Genomic DNA, 18,012 nt, shown 5'->3' on the forward strand with positions numbered 1-18,012 from the left:
AGGGGACACATGTATGTGAATGTATGTGTATGTATGTGAGGGCCCCATTTCCTTGCTTAAAAAATAAAAAGCAGCTCTGTTTTTCCACTGGAAAAAAAAAAGTCTAAAAGCCACCATCTCATCAGACTCTGTAGTTAAAGGTGGGAAAACGGAGGCTCAGCCAGACAATGGCTGACGCAAGCTGAGGACAGCAGGAGTGGGACAGAGAGGCCCCTAGCACCTGGCGTGGAGAGAGGGGCTGGCAGGCAGGAGCAGGCCGCCCCGGAACCCACAGGGGGAGTTCCCCTGGATGGGAGGAGGCGTCTGCCCCAGAAGGAAGAAGGCGATGTGGCCCACGGGGGCCATGTGACGCAGAGGAGAAGCCCATCTGTATGTATGTTCTAGACCCCGGGCTGGGTGGGACGTGTAAGACAGACATGGCCTCCGCTTCCAAGAGCAGCTGAAAGTGTGCAGACTCAGGAGGCCGAGATGGAAGTGCCGAGAGAGAGAGAGAGAGAGAGAGAGAGAGAGAGAGAGAGAGACACGGCTGGTGGGAGGGGCCTTTGACTGGCACTGGGACACACTAGGACGGGTTTCCTGCCCCTCCCAGCCAGGGCCTTGCTGTGTTGCCGGAGGCAGTCCGTGCCTTCTCTGGTCGTCTCTGGAGAGGGCAGGAGAGCTCTCTCCGGGCGCTTTTCTCTTTGGCAGCCAGGCAGTCCTGCGTCACAGGAGCAGCACCATTTTTTAGTGCACCTGTGTGTTTCTCAGCTGCTTTTATGTGCCTCTCTCCCTTTTCAGCCAGAGGCACCCGGGGTCTTTGAGAGGAATAGGATCAGGAGCAGGAATACAAAAGGGAAGAATTGATGTTCAGCTTCTGACTGAATGGGGACCTGCAGTCCTTGGACAGATAATCGTCTTGAAAGCCGGGCTTTGTGGAGAGGTGGGGAGGCTTTCTCAGTCCCAGTGTCCTCTTTGCACATCAAGAGCCCAGCCTGGCTGCCTGCGGGATCACAAGAGGAGCGTGGGGAGGACGGAGGAGATGAAGAGAGGGAGATCCCGCCAGGCAAGGAGAGGAAGTGGGGTCTGCCCTCACAGGGATCCTGGTGGGGAGGGCCCGGGGTGAGGACATGGCCTGGGCACCAACCTATAGTGGGAAAGAGACTAGACCACAGAGACCAGGACTTCAGTGCTGACAGTGCACTTGGCCACTCCCAACATGGGGAAGTGATGAGATGGTGGGGGTGGGAACCTGACATTGGTGGGAGGGGGTGTCTGGTGAGGTGAGGCTGACCTGGCATTGCTGGGTCCCCATGACCTGTGTGAGGTGACCAGGAGGTCCAGGATCCAAACTCCCAAGGATCAAGAGACCAGCAGAGAAGGGTACTTTGTGGCCAGGGACAGGGGGGAATCCCTGGGCCAGGTGAGTCACACCTGGTGAGTCACAGAGAGGGGAGATCCCCTTCCCCCTTCCGGGAAGCTCAGCCAGCTTCTCCACATCTCCCATTGCCGTATGCGGAGGAGAAGTGGGAAGGGGAAACCTCAAGTACCGAGCATTCACTCCAAAGCAACCGAATTACCTCCGGAGAGACCATATGAAGCCGGAGGGGGAAGTCATATTTAATGACAATGAACTTGCCAGTTAACAGCCCCCTCCCCCACCTCCGCCAGTGGGAGGCGTGTAGGAGCCTTTGTGAGAAGTCAGAGTGCCCCTGAGTCTCGTGTGCGGTTTTGGGCTGTTGATGTCAAGAGAAGGGCCTGTCGGTTTTTATGTTTGTTCTTCCCTCTCCCTGGTTGGGTTTTGTCTTGCCAGTGACGTGGACAGAGGCTGGCAGGGAGGGCAGGCGGCACACAGTTGCTCACTGCCCAGGCCTTCAGGAGGCGTCACACGCGTTGTCTTATTTGATAGCGTCTGGATGAGCTCCCCTCTTTGGGGCATCCGAGGCTCCGAGAGGTTAAGCCATTTGCCCGAGTTCACACAGCAAACTGTCTCAGAGCTGGGATCACAGAGCTGGGATCTGAACTTGGATCTTCAGGCCTCTGAAGTCACGTGCCTCTCGCTCGCACAGGCTGAGGAAAGCGCCACAGCCATGTGATTGATAACGGTGGTTACAAGGCCATGATCTACTCGGGGGCCTCCCAGCGTGTGTCGGGCGACATCCGCGGTGATCAGTCAGGGGCCGCGTGGGAACCGCCTGCGGGCTCCGGGGCGTGTCGCGGCGGCGGCTCCCGGCCATCACTCTTCCCGCGCCGCGTTCGGGCGCCCACGCGAAAACCCTCCAGTACACCTGGCAGGATGGCGCGCCGGGAGGACTCATGCATCTTGCTCCAATTAAGACGTTGGGAGAGAAGGGAATCTAATTGTCCCACAATTGCCTTTATTTATCAAACGCGGAATGAAGTATGATTATGAAGTGTCTCAGGAGAGCCCGGTGCGGCTGAGATGGTCTAGGTTCCGACTGGCATCTCAGCCTCCGCAGGACACAAGGCCAGCCTGTGCGGGCATCTGGGGAGCCCCCTGGTCCCGTGGATGAGCAGGGTGAGGCCCGGCGCCTGCCTTGTTTCTGGCTGGCAGGAAGCTTTGAATTTGTCTCTTCCCCGTCCTGGGTCTTAGCTTCTTCCTATGGAAAACGGGGAAGGACGGAAACAGGAGACGCTTCAGCAGACACCTACTCTATGATGGATGCTGTGTCCGGACTCTTCACATGTGCTGTGAAATCCCTTTCTATCGCACAAAAGGCCACCTCCTCCAGGAAGCCCTCCTTGGAGCCCCCGGGTTGGGCCAGATGACTCTCTTTATATTTCTATTCCATGGATTTTGATGGGGTCTTTACTGTCCTGGGGTTAAGTGGTCCATCTCTTTGCTTGCGCTCTGAGCTCTGCAAAGACCAAGAAAAAAAAAATTGGTTTTTGTTTTTTTTTGTTTTTTTAATCCTCACCTAAGGATATTTTCCCATTGATTTTCAGAAAGAGTGGAAGGGAAGGGTAGAGTCAGAAAGTGAAGCATTGTTGTGAGAAAGACACACTGAGTGGTTGCCCTCTGCATGCGCGCTGACCAAGGCCAAGGATCAAGCTTGCAACCGAGGTACGTGCCCTTGACCAGAATCAAACCCGAGACCCTTCAGTCCACAGGGCAATGCTCTATCCACTGAGCCAAACCAGCTAGGGCAAGGCCAAGATAATTTTTGACTCACGCTGGCATTCCTAGCACCTGCAACCCTGGAACAGACCTCCAGTGGATTCTCCATAAGTGTTTGTTGAATCAATGAGTGACAGATAAGAAATTTAGGCTCATGGGGCGTCAGTGAGGACACTCAGTTAATAATTCTTAGGGCCAGGAATCAATGTCTTGAGGGAACCTCAATCAAAGGATGAGGGGCAGGGACCGGAGGGATCGGTAAGCCATGGGAATAGCCTGGAGGTGCAGGAGAGCTTGGCTCTCTGGGATGACTTGTCTCTGTCCAGGAGGCACCGGAAGCTGCAGGAGGGGAGGTGGTGACCCTGGGCTGGCCCCGCCCCAGCGGCTGAGCCAGCTGTTCACTGTCAGCCCTGAACCTGCGAGCTCCTGGGGCTCCGGGGTCGCCGGCGCATCCTGCCAGATCCAGTGGCACGAGAAGGAAGGAAGCAATGTTGGTTTGCTCAGTTTCCTCCGGTCCTTCCATGGTCTCTGTGCTGCTCCTGGACCAACGCCCGAGGCAGCTTTGCACAGCAGGATGGAGGGAGGGACACAGGCTGCTCTTCCAGCCCGGGCTCCTTTGCAGCCACATGTTGGCTGCTGCCCGGCCATGGCTGAGCTGGCCAGAGGACACCGGAGGGCTTGGCATTTGTTGAGGATTTACTGGGGGGAAGGGGAAGTACAGATGGTGCTGGACACGTTCATACGTGCTTTCCTCACCAGTGCAGCCCTGCAGTCATCCCCTGCAGTGGTGCTGTCATCCCCATTTTGTAGATGAGAAGCCTGGTGCTCAGGTGGGTTAGGAGGCTGACCCAACATGCAGCTCATGGAAAGCAAGAGCAGGATTTGGACCCAGGACTGTCTGAGTCCACCGTGCCAGGCCACCTTTCAACTCACCGGAACTTCTTAACTTCAACGTCTCTCTGGCAGGGTAAGGCCTGCACAGGAGGGTCAGGTGGGCACATGTCCTTCGAGCCAGGGGACAGGTGCTGAAGAAAAGGGTTGGTTCTGACAGGTGGGCCTTGGGCACGTGAAATAGGGAGCAGGAATGAGGGCCTGGAGGGAAGTGGTGGGAAAGCTCAGTTCTCCTCAGCCAGGTCTGACCTTGAGTGCCTTGGACTGAATGTTCTTCAGAGAGAGACAATGGGCCCAGTACTACTGATGGTCCTTTAATGTTAATATATATATATATATATTCATACTTCCACCCACCCAACCATCCAGCTCCCCGTCCGTCCATCCATCCATCCATCCATCCATCCATCCATCCATCTGTCCCCATTCCTATGAACATTTTCCATTCACCTACTGATTCATCAACTGATCCACGTACCCATCCATCCATCTACTGTATAACCACTCTCATCCATCCATCATCCATCCATCCATCATCCATCCATCCATCCATTCATCCATCCATGCATATACTTACACTGATCAGTTAATTCAGTGGTTCAATGAGAAGCTTCAAGGACCCAGGCTCTTTCTACATTCTTGCTCTGGGGTACTTGGAAGGTCAGGCTTTTGTTCTCCATTTGATCTCCTATGGCTGCAGCATCTCTAAACATCTCATCCTCACCCATCAGTGCCCAAAGGCCAGAAGCGAGAACACCCTCTCTTTGTGTTCCTCTAACGAGGAAAGCTTTCCTGAAGGATCCCAGGAGACATCCTCTCCCGTCTCCTGGGTCAGAATCACAGCACAAGGCTATTCCCAAACCGCTATCTGGCGAGGGAAAATCACCATGATGGCTTCAGACTAAACAAGATCAGTTGCCTGGGGCCCTGGTCTCCTCCTAAGCTTCAGAAGACTGGAATATAATTTGGGCTCATTTAGCAAGGAAGAAGGATGGGGGAGAGGCAGGTGGCTGATGAGTAGGCAACTGTGTCAGCCACTCCATCCATCTTTCCCATTCACTCACCATCCACACAGCCATTCATCCATCTATACAGCCCTCATTTATTCATCCATGCATTCATTCATCTATCAAACATTTATTGATGCCCACTGTGAAGCCAGTCCCTCTGCTTCCTGTCTGGTGGGAGCTCACAAGAAAAAGATCTCGTTAGGGAGAAATATGGAGTTTCCCATAATACCTCTGATAACTGCTTTATTTAGTCACAGTAAGAATAATATCTGAAGATCGTGCTGTGCATTGCACTTTGCAAAGATCTCCCAGGACCACTCCTTCATTCCGCACACGCGCTGGTGAGCAGCTGCCGCACTCCAGGCCCAGCTTTTCAGATTTACAAAGTGCTTTTGCCTGCGTTTGTCAGAAAGAGCCCTCCCTCCCAAGGCAGAGACCAAACTGCAGGCATGAAGCATCTCTCGGGCCTTCCTCAGAGCCAAGACCCAGGAGCTCGCTGAGGTCAGGCTTGCTGTGGGGCGGCTGCTTCTGGGGTGAGGGAGACAGGCTTTTCCAGAGACAGGGCAGGGTCTTTCTAGAACAACAGACTGAGCGTTTTTCCGGAGCTGGCAATGGGTATTGCTCAGAGCCAGGGTGGATTCTCTCAGTCCACAGGCAGGGTGCTTCTGGGCATAGCAGGATAGAACTGTACTTCGTTCAGCACAGAGCGGGCATCTCCACTTGTTCCAGATTTTTCTCTGTCAAACGGGGCAGTGTCCCTGGCCAGCCCTCCAGGGACTGTGAGGTTGGTAGATGTAAATGTGTCTTTGACTCAGAGGCCCCATTTCTTTACTTCCTGATATACCGACTGGTCTGTGCAACATCTAAGGACCTCCAGGTTCAACCTGACAGCCCATCAAGACGCATCATCCCCTGTTCCATCCCTGGGACCCTCTCTGTTCAGACAGAGGGTTGGCCTGCGTGAGTAACAACCATCTCCTTTCACGAGTTAGCTGGAAAACAGGTCTCACCTCCCAAGTGATCACATTCTAGGCCTTCCACTAGGGAGCAAACACCTGAATTGAGTATGTGGTATCGAGCTCATTAGGATAATACCAGGACTTATTAGGGTGTTAGGGATGTCAGCTCTTCAGGACCTTCTTGCCTTTTATGTCCCCTTAAATCTTGGAATTGAAGTAATTGCTTCAAAGCTGGTTATCGGAAATCAAGTGATAAAAGACTAGGACATGCGTTGTGTGGTGTTGTCCACACCCCGGGCCTGGAAGGCCTCCGGACCCCTGAGCTGGTGGGGTGATGGAGCTGGCTCGTACTGATCATCGTATGAGGCAATTACATGCATCTCCTCCTAAATTCATTCTTGGTGATGTCACACTGATAACTTGGCATGAGCCATGGTGGAAGCATTTACACCATGGAAATGGACAGACGCTACCCATCAGCAGCCCCTCTCCCCCACCAAGGGCCCATTGTTAAACATCCACCAGCACAGCCCTGGGCTCAGAGGCCTGCAGATTGAGTGGGGGACCCTCCAGGTTTAGGGGTGGAGGACTCTCTGCAGCCACGGGCGATGGGGATTCCAGATCTTCTGATGGAAGGGTTTTCTGATGTCGCATTTTCTAGAGCCCTGGGCAGAGTACTTTTTCCTAGTCCCGAAGGGAGTGATTCCTACAGCTGAGGACGGAGTATGGTCCAGAGCCGGCAACGGACTGATTTCTAGGCTCAGGACCAGGGTTTTCCGGAGCCTGCACGGGAATGTTCTCCAGATGCAAGGATGGACCCCTTTCCAGATCTAAGATGGAGGGTTTTCTAGGACGACAGACAGAAATGTTCCCAAACTTGGGAACAGAATTTTCCAGAGCTGGGGGTTGAGAATTTTCTTAGCCAGGAACAGTCCCCCACCCTCAACTTCCCAGGTCATAGCCATTGACTTTTCCAGAGGAAGCGAGAAAAAAACCTCAAGCTGGAGGTCAGAGTTCCGAATGGCATTTCTGCGGTGCTGGTGTCTGGTGCTCAGTACTTCAGGGTCTCCACGGTCACCCCCAGATCCCATCACGCCCCACGCTCCTTCTGTGGCTCCCACACAGGATGGCGAGCTCATCACACCTCAGGCCCGCTCTGTGTGAATCACCTCTAACGTGGTCCACACGCCCCAGGATGCCGCTGCAGGCCCCCAGGCCAGAGTGGAGGCTCACGGGGTCACCTGGCTTCAGTGGAGAAGAATGTCTAAGAGCCAGGACCTCTGAACGTCTCACCAGCGGGGGCGCTGACCTCTTCCCCTTCATTACATGGCCATCACTTCTTGGTAACGTGCCCCCATGCCCTAACCTCGTGGTCGGCAAACTGTGGCTCACGAGCCACATGGGGCTCTTTGGCCGCTTGAGTGTGGCTCTTCCACAAAATACCACAGCCTGGGCGAGTCTATTTTGAAGAAGTGGCGTTAGAAGAAGTTTCAGTTTAAAAAAATGTGGCTCTCCAAAGAAATTTCAATCGTTGTACCGTTGATATTTGACTCTGTTGACGAATGAGTTTGCCGACCCCTGCCCTAAACAAATCGCAGTGCGCAGGCCCGGATGTTGGAAGGAAGAAGGGCGCCGGGATCGTGGGATCCAGGTGAGGGGTCTCGGGCAGCTCCTGACCCATCTGGGCTTCAGTTTTCTTTCTTGTCTTTTATTTATTTATTTATTTATTTATTTTTAATATACTTTATTGATTTTTCACAGAGAGGAAGGAAGAGGGACAGAGAGCTAGAAACATCGATGAGAGAAACATCGATCAGCTGCCTCCTGCACACCCCCCCACTGGGGATGTGCCCGCAACCAATGTACATGCCCTTGACTGGAATCGAACCTGGGACCTTTCAGTCCGCAGGCCAATGCTCTTCAGTTTTATTATTGAACGAACAGCAGCCACATAACACAGCCCCATCCCCCCCTTCCCTCCTCCCCCTCCCTGTGTGGGAAGCTCCCAGCAGCCCCCCAGGAAGCAGGAGCCTCTGAGAAATGTAAGACACAATGAGGGCAGTGAGCAGAAACAGCACCCCGTGTCCCCAGGGACCTCACTGCCTCCTCTGACCCTCAGCTTCCCACAGTGAGAAGGGTCCAGAGAGCAGTGACAGCTCATACCCACACCGGCTCCGCCGCGTGCTAACTGTCTATGAGCTGAACCTTGGCCTTCAGAAAGCGGCCCCACAGCCCGGCCTCTGCGCAGGGAGCGCTGAATCACTGCTCGCCGTCCGGAAGGACATCCATCACCATCGTGTTGGAGGGTGAGGTGAGGCTCTCTCGGTATAAATACGGTGACCTAGGAGTGCAGGACACCTCCTGGCCAATCAATCCTCCTTCCTCCGGAGGCCCCAGACATCTCTAAGCGCGAAGATGGAACATAAATGGGAAGTTAAAGGGTCCCGGTGACAAGGGGGCAGAGGGCTGCCTTTCCGGTCCGAGAAGGACTCCTGCCTGGAGCACTTCACTCCTGAAGGTGTGTGAAAGCAACGCTTTGGAGGCGAGAAGGTGTTCCCCGCCCATCCAAACTCCCAACCAATTCACTGCTAAATCCTCTCAAGGATTTCTGCTTAAAATAAAGCATGTTATTTATTTACTAGAGGCCTGATGCACGAAATTCATGCAAGAGTAGGCCTTCCTTCCAGCCGAAACTGGTTTGGCTTAGTGGATTGAGCATCTGCCTGCGGACTGAAGAGTCCCAGGTTCAATTCTGGTCAAGGGCATGTACATTGGTTGCGGGCACATTCCCGGTGGGGGTGTGCAGGAGGCAGCTGGTCGGTGTTTCTCTCTCATCGATGTTTCTAGCTCTCTATCCCGCTCTGTAAAAAAAAAAAAAAAAAAAAAAAAAAAAGAGTAGGCCTTCCTTTTCGCCCAGCTGTCAGCACCAGCTTCCTCCGGCACCCAGGACCCGGGCTTCCCTCGCAGCCCCAGCTTTGTCCAGAAAGATTTTCTGATGTCGAATTTTCTAGCATATTATGCTTTTATTATTATACATTAATTTTTTAAAATATGATTTTATTGATTTCAGAGAGGAAGGGAGAGAAGGAGAGAGATAGAAACATCAATGATGAGAGAGATTCATTGGTCAGCTGTCTCCTGCACACCCCTCACTGGGGATGGAGCCCGCAACTCTGGCATGTGCCCTTGACTGGAATCGAACCTGGGACCCTTCAGTCCGCAGGCTGACACTCTATCCATTGAGCCAAACCAGCTAGGGCAAAATGAAGCATTTTAAACCAAAATCGATACAAATTGCTTACTGTTTTTCAATATTTTCATTTTATTTTTGTATACTTGTGATTATTTTTATTTTATTTTATTTTTTAATATATTTTATTGATTTTTTTTACAGAGAGGAAGAGAGAAGGATAGAGAGTTAGAAACATTGATGAGAGAGAATCATCGATCAGCTGACTCTTGCACACTCCCTACTGGGGATGTACCCTCAACCAAGGTACATACCCTTGACCAGAATCGAACTCGGGACCTTTCAATCCACAGGTTGACGCTCTATCCACTGAGCCAAAAGGTTTCGGCTTGATTATTTTTAAATTATCCAATGACTGAACCCTGCATGAATGGGCGGTGGGTAGGTGTGCACACTGACACTGTAGGGTGTGAGGGAGGTCCATCTTCTGCACCACAATGATCATGTGCCACAGGGTTAATAACCGGTGACGGACAGGTTAGAGATGCTCCCGTCCATCTGGGTTGGATCTGGGCTGGGAGTGCCCCCAGGTGTCTCGAAGAAGCAAGGAAAATGTATGGAAAACAATTGGGCAAAACCCCTGGTCCCTGTAGGAGAACAGCAGAGATTCACCTGCTGCTCATGCTACCTTCACCCACTTGGACTTGTGTGTACTGGAAGTGCGTCCAGCAGTGAACACATGAACACTGGTTCCCGCCTCTATTCTGTTTGTTTAGTATGCGTGGGGTGCCATTTGTTTTTGGTAAGCCATTCAGATACGAGAATTCAGCTAATATGGCATAATTACAATTACTTAAATTTCAATCAATATTGAATTTATTAAAATTATAGACCTTAGAGCCTAGCTCTTCCGCTCTTACTTCCAACTTATGGATCTTGATATTTTATTCATGAACGTAGCAATTTTTATATAAAAGCAAGATCACATTTACTTGTTCATCGATTCATATTCAATTAACTTATAAATTTGATAGATTAAATTCCCATAAACTTTTAACACCACTTACACATTTAATTAAGCAGATTCCTGTAGATATTTCAAACTACAATTACAAATTCAATTTGTCTGATTCAGACACTTCAAACACCTGACAAGGGAGATTTACAACTATGACAAACAAATTATTTCTAAGCACTTAAACAACTTCTGTAAATCTAATCAGACATAAAATTAATGCTTGGATCTTGCTCCCAACATGGTAAAAAACAAAACAAAACAAGTAGAACGACATAAAAACAAAACAACGATTATAAAATTTCTTACTACAACTATAGACACAACTCACATACAAAAGCATCAACATTATTATTCGTTTCTTTAACATCTTGTTATGGTCAAAGAAACATGTGTGGGTCAACCTATAAATTTCTCTCCCCTCTCAAAATGAAGCACCTTACTATGTCACATTAAAGCAAAAGTTCTTGGCAGAAACTCAGTTCCGTGACATTGGCGGAGTGACCTTTGGTTGAATCCTATAAATATGGGGCCACAGACACGAGCCAAACATACTCAAGAACAACCGAGGCCCAGTCATGGGTGGACTTTCCAGGTATCTGAGGCTAAGATTCTGTTGGCCATGTCATGGGTACGCTTTAAACTCTTGCCTTTTGCCTGGATATGTTTCAACTCCTTGCATCTAAGGTCATTTCCTGGAAATGACCAGTCTCTGAAACCCATGGTGGGGATTCCAGACCATTAAATTTCATTTCATTCCTATAAAACAGTCCAATTGTGTAATCTCTTACATTAAAACCTAGTGTGCCTGTCTCTTACTCATTTAAAAAAATATATTTTATTGATTTTTTTACAGAGAGGAAGAGAGAGGGACAGAGAGTTAGAAACATCGATGAGAGAGAATCATCGATCAGCTGCCTCTTGCACACCCCTTACTGGAGATGTACCCTCAACCAAGGTACATGCCCTGGACTGGAATTGAACCTGGGACCTTTCGGTCCACAGGCCGATGCTCTATCCATTGAGCCAAACTGGTTTCGGCTCTCTTACTCAATTTAAAATTTTATTCATTCATTTGCAGGAGTTCTTTATGAATTCTGGATGTGAGCTTTTTGCCAGATATGCCTGTTGTAAGTATCTTCTTCCACTCCATTGAAAGCAAGAGTCTGGTCTCTTTTCTGAAATCCTATACTCAATTGCATACTCAAGATCTCCTCTTGAACGTCCATCCAATGGACACGTTGAACTACATGACAAAATGGATCTCTCATTTCCAGGTTCTCCATCTTCTCTCTTCACCCCTTCTCCTGAAACTATCTCCAAGTCAGAAGTTGACACCATTCTTCATCCAGTTGCTTAGCTCCATTCCTTTGAATCCTTTTTTATATCGTGGAAAAGAAATTACATGCAGGAAGTACATAAAACAGTATGCATGATTTAATAAATAAACACCCATGTCACTATCCTCTAGGCGAAGAAATACATTGCCAGGCCTCAAAGTTCCTGTAGATGGCTAAATTAAAAAAAATCTATTTATCTACACACACACACACACACACACACTCACACACACACACAGAGTTGACCCTTGAAAAACGCAGAATCAAAACTACATGGGCCCTATTTTCTGATCCTACAGAATAGTTACACACAGTGGAATAAAGAAAGTAAAGCATCTACTAGGTCTTTTTTTTTTCTTTTCAATAAACTTTTATTTTGGACTGGAAAAAAAAACCAACATGGGTCCACTTATACATGATTTTTTTTTCAATAAAAATTGTTATTGTGTTTTCCTTATGATTTTTATAACATTTTCTTTTCTCTAGCTTACTTTATTGTAATACATATAATACATATAATACATATAATACATATATCATACAAAATACGTGTTAATTGACCATTTATGTCATCAGTAAGGTTTCAAGTCAACAGTAGGCTATTAATAGTTAAGTTTTGGGGGAGTCTAAAGTTATACATGGACTTTCGACTGTGCGGGGTTCAGTTCCCCTAATCTTTGTATTGTTCAAGGATCCACTGTACATATAAATATTCTAGTCTTGCCTCTAGTTGAACTTTGTATTGATGGGTCACGTTTAATACATTGTTTTGTGTCTTCATTCTTCCTTTCAACATTATAATACTGATCCTGTTGTTGTATGTAACTGTTTTCATGCATATTAATTGGTGCATGTGATTCCACTATAGTGTATATGCCACATTCTACTCTTGATGGATATTTGGGTCGTTTCCAGTTTTCAGCTGTTAAGCACAGTGTGTTTGTGCTTCTAAAAATATTCTTATAATTTTTTTTGGTACACAAATGCACAAATTTGTTGAAGGTATATATCTAGAACTATAATTGCTGGCTACAGGGTATATCTATTTTCAACTCTCCCAGAAAAAGCCCAACTCCTTTCTAAATTAACTGTAACACTTTTTTTTTTTTTTTTTTTGGCAGTATTGGTGAGCTATATTTTTCTGGAGATTTGTCCACTTCACCTACAGTTTCAAATATGCTGGGCATGAAAGTTTTCATCATGTTCTTTCTGATGTCTGCGGCATCCGCAGTGGCCCCTCCCCCTTTTATTTGGGATACTGTTCCTTTGTGCCAGCCCTGAGTTAGTCTTGGTCAGTGGCCTCAGGGCAAAGTGGCTTCCGCCATCTCTTTCCTCTCTGGGTTCTTAGATTTCTTTCCAATGTGCCCTGGTCATTTCTTATCATCTTGTCAGCTCTTGATTGCTTTGAAGAAGAAGCTTTTTACATTTTTATCAAGCATCTTTATTTTTGAGGTGGGAGGGCTGGCCCTCAGCTTCTGGAAGTCACTCAAGACTCCGCTGTTTGCCTCATGTCCAGGGTGCAGCAAGCACATCAGGGAGAAGTCCCATCAGCTCTGCTTCTAAAACAGACCCCAGCCCCGCCCACCGCTCTCCAGCTGTCAGCCTGGAATGCGACATTTCACAAGCGCTGCCGCCTTGACCCAGATTGGAGATGCTGGCTAAAAACTCTCAATCCCCATGCATGGGCACCTTGCTTCCCCGCTGGACTCGCACACTCCTGGGTTACAACACACCTAACTGCCAGAGACCCCGAGGCCAAGCACCTAAGGATGACCTCGTTTCTTGAGTCCATGGAATTGTTCAAAGGCCCAACCCACACGAGGCCCGAAACCACCCAGCCATACACGAGCTGCCCCTGTGCTGCAGCTTGCTGCTACTCTTTCTCGGTGCATCCTCCTACGAGGCCTTCTCTGGGTCAGAGCTGAAGGAAGAAAGCGTTCTGCCTTTCATCCATCTGGAGTCATCGCACGCTGTCCAGCTATCATCAGAGGCTAACAGACATTTAAACAATAACTCCGCCCCTCACTGCCTCAAGTCCCCGCCATCTCCAGCCTGGATGCCTCACATAGCCCCCCATTTTCTCCTGGTTCTACTTTCCTGCCCCCCATGCACGATGCTCTTGTCACTGAAGGGCAGACTGGAACCCGAACACCTTCCTGTGGTCTTGAAGGCCCTGGAGGGTCCTGTCCTGGCTGACCTCTCTGACCCCTCCCTGTGTGTCATGCTTTGGCCACACTGGCCTCCTTGTCTTCCTTGGCCCGGCACCTTCTCTCCTGTTCGGAGTCCTTCTATTCCAGAAGCGCTTGGAATACTCATTCAGACCTTCACACGGCACCTTCCCTTTCCTCATCCAGGTCTCAACTCCAGGGTCCCGAAAGGAGGCGTTCCCTGGCCCGCCTTGCTAAGCTCCATACAGCATTTCCCCTGGTTCCGAGGTAGGGTGCTGGCTAGAGCTAGAAGCAGAACCTCTTGAAGGCGGAGAACCGTCCATTTCTCGTGAATGAAGGACAGCATCTCCTCCAGAGCGGAGGGACCCTCCCCTCCCGCTGCCACCGTGGAAGAGGCACAGGGGACTGCGCTCTGGAGCCTCATCAGACGCTTGTTTTGTGGGTCTCATCCTCCAGGCCCTTCTTCCAAGACACCCTGAACCTATGACCCCTTCAAGACCCACAGACGCGTGCAGAGACCGCAATAAGACTTATTTTCGCCGAAACCGGTTTAGCTCAGTGGATAGAACGTTGGCCTGAGGACTGAAAGGTCCCAGGTTCGATTCCGGTCAAGGGCATGTACCTTGGTTGCGGGCACATCTCCAATAAGGGGTGTGCAAGAGGCAGCTGATTGATGATTCTCTCTCATCGATGTTTCTAACTCTCTGTCCCTCTCTCTTCCTCTCTGTAAAAAAATCAATAAAAAATATATTAAAAAAAAAAAAAAGACTTATTCTCCTGCATTTCATTCTGAGAGCCCTCTGCCCAGAGAATGTGGGGATGGTGTCTCTGTCTGAAAATGCGCTCATGTCTCTAAACCAGCCCCCCCAGAGGTCCCCTTCCTGGACCCTCAGGCTGGGGCAGAACTCTTTGCGTCCTATTGCTTTAAGGAGTGCTTCCGCAGAGCGAGGTGGGCGTGCAAACATGCAAGAGATGCGAGGGCCCCTTCTCCTTTCAGTGATGACGTTGGCAGCTCTCTCTGATGCCCCAAACAAACCACACCGAGTGGTTCTAGAGGTGACATGCTGTCATGCCAAGGGCATGGACCTTGCAATCTGGCAGACCTGGGTTCCACCCAGCAATGCTGCGTGGTCTTGGGTGAGTCACTTTGTCTTTCTGAGCTGTTCAAACGGGAACAATAATGGCCACCCGGCGGGGCTGTCACGAATGGGGAGGGCAGTGGTGCATGCGAAGGTCCCACGTGTGCCCGGCTGCAGGGCGTTCTAGCTAGTGTTCAGAGCCAGAAACGCATGGTGAGCCGGAAGTTGGGGCCTCTGGAGACCTCCCAGAGCTGCCCCGCAAGGCAGCTGTGTGACTCTGGGCAGTGACTTCCCTTTTCTGGCCCGCAGTTCCTCGTCTGTGAGACCAAAGGTGGAATGAGAGGGTTCTGTGGGCACGGCCAGCTCGGACGGCCTGAGATGCCTTGGGTAGAAGATTTGGATGGACTCTCAGGACATCAAGGAGCCGCCAGGATGTTTTCCCTTTGCTCCTTGGGAGCAGACACCTGTACCCACCCTGCTTGGGGTTTGGGTGAGGTTTGGGTGGTATTAACGAGGCGTCAGGACAAATCCAGGATTCTTGTCTGACCATCATACGCCGTGTTGTGTTTTCCCCAGAGAGTGTATCACCAGGGTGTGTGTGACCCATGGGACATCTCCACACCACTCTGTGATGAGCTGAGCAAGCGTCCCGTATCCCAGGTGCCAAGCTGTGTCCTATTAGAGTCCTAGCCAGGCCTCTCTCCCAGCCTGTGACACTCAGGACTAATCACGTCATCATGATCGCTGACTCACTGGGTAATTAACGGCCCTGTGATTGTCTTATAATGCCCCGCTGACCGGAACACAGGCCCCATTTGTCTTCGGAAATCTGACCCAACGACAGGCGACCTGTCTTCCCTGCTTGGGGGTGAGAGAAGGGAGAGACCATGTGGGGTAGGGGACAGCCCCAGCTCCGGGGCCATGGCTACATCATGACTATAAGGGGGGGGCGGGGAGGGAGAGGTGCACAGAGGATGGGAAGAATGAGTGGGGGCTGGGGCAGTCATGGGGTGGGGGACTTACGGGGTTCAGATCTGCTTTGTGGAGTTGTTCTCGGCAGAGGCTCTGTGTCCAGCGCTGGGAACACAGAGATGAACAGCAGTCTGGGCGTGTGGTGGGGGAGGGCATGGAAAGAGACAGACACCTTTTCGATGCAGCAGGACCCTTCACACCGAAGTTGCATCCATACGACATCAATGCCAGATGGAAATGGAGGAGGTGATTCTGTCTGGCCCCAGGAAAACCCGCCCAGCGTCCCGGGTTCCCGCAGCCACCACACCTGCGGCTCCTTTATATGCCCTCCTGAACTGGGTTCTTCTCATCTCCACGTTAGGGTGTAAGTCTCTCTCCCCCCCACCCCCCAACTCCACCAGCCCCTGCAATAATGGGTCCCGCCCCCTCCAGCCCTCTTCTCCAGAGCAGCAGGCATGGAGTCTTCCTAACGCAAACTTCCGCAGAGCCTCCTCCCTCAGATCCCTCCTGCTGCCCGGGAGGACGGCCCAAGACCCATGGCATGACTTCCAAGCCCTTTGGGGTCTTGTTCCTGCTTCCCCTTTCAGCCTTACCTTGAACTCACCCCCCTTTCCCGCCCCCCCCCCCATTATTTAATTTCCTGCCATAGGGCCCCAAGTGCTCCTTGCTTTCTCCCACCTCCTGTCTTTGCAAGGTTGCTCCCTCCACCTAGAACTCCCTTCCCCGCCCTTCCTCCTCTGGCTAGCTCCCTCAGGTCCCGCAGCTCGGCATTCCTTCCTTCAGAAGCCTCCCAGACCTGGCAGGCCCCGGCTCCCCTCCCTTTAGTCTGGAACACGCCGCCTGGGATTTCCTGCTGCTGCGCGCGTGCTTGCTCAGCCTGGGGCTCCGGCAGGGAGGGATGGCGGGAACGTATCTCTGTATCAGCAGAACCCAGAGCACCTGGAAGGGGAAGGGTGCTCCCCGCTGTTTGCAGGGCGAATGGATGGGTGTTCGGTTCCGGGCTGGGGGGTGGAGGTGGGGTGGGGCTGGCACTGGAAGCGGGGCCAGGCTGTGGCAGGGGAGTGGGTGGGCACTTCTGGAGGAGTTTGGGTCCTGGGGCTGCAGGAGCTCGGCTTTCCCCTTGGGGGATAATTAGAGGTCCCTGGGGATCCATGGGGGTCCCTGAGCCCCGCCACAGGCTGGAGAGAGATAGGGACGAGACTGCCAGGAGGAGCGCCCCACTCTTTCCTGCCCAGCGCCAGCCAGAGCTGTCATAGCAACAGCCCGCCCCGGCGGCTGGGCCAACCAATGGCAGCCGGTTCTGGTGAGGTAATGCTCAAATCTTCCAGCTCATTGGCTCCTATTTGACCGCGTCCCGGCCCGGGCTGCGGGAGGGGGACCGGCTGGAAAGGGCGCGGGGAGCTCTGGGACCGTCTCTGCCGGGCCGGCCCGTTAGGTCCCGCACCCCTGAACCCCTGCGCCCCCCGCGCCCCCCGCACCCCCTGCGCCCCTCGGCCTTCCCCCCGCTGCTTCTGCCTCTCCCATCGCGCTCTCTGCGCCGCGCCCCGGTCTCTCTCTGTGTTTGTCTCCCTGCGGGTCTGGACGATCCTCTCCACCCTCGGCCCTGCCCCTCGGTCTCTGCGGTGAATGCGTATCCATCGCCTTGCACGCCGCTTCCCTCCCGTCCCTCCCGCCAGCCTCGCCGGCCGGCGCCTTCTCCAAACAAGGGCGCCGGGAGCGCCCTGACTCGCAGCCAGAAGGTGACTCAGTGCTTCACACCGCTCGGCCGGCCGCCCGTCGGGGGCACCCTCCCGCGTGGCTGGAAAGCTCGCACCGGGGCTCAGTGCTTGGCGAGGCCCGGCTGGCCTTTCCCGGAAGAGCCTTGCAGACATGGCTCTTGTTGGCATGTCCCGCATGGAGGGCGAGGCGGGCTGTCCCGTGCTTTGGGGCAGGAAGGGTGCGGAGAACAGACGGGAGAAAGGGCAGGCACACACACCAGCAGCTACAGCAGAGGGAGGGGGTTCGGCTGGACAACTGGAGGGACTCCCAGAAAACCACCAACAGGAGGCACTGGAATGAGCCAATCAATACCCTTCTACCTGTGGGTCCATCTATCTCAGCATAGCGGTGCCTCTCAGGGCCAGACTCTGGGCGGGCACCGGCTCAGTCCCCTGGGCTCCGGGAGGCAGACACGCACCTCCTGGGTTTTGATGGGATGCCTGAGGGGGACAAAACTCCCTCTGCCAGGTGTGCACAGGGCTCAGTCAGGAAGTCACGCAGGACTTCCTGTCTCT

Source organism: Pipistrellus hanaki, assembly GCF_964339955.1.
Source record: "Pipistrellus hanaki genome assembly, chromosome: 2".
Classification (NCBI taxonomy): domain Eukaryota; kingdom Metazoa; phylum Chordata; class Mammalia; order Chiroptera; family Vespertilionidae; genus Pipistrellus; species Pipistrellus hanaki.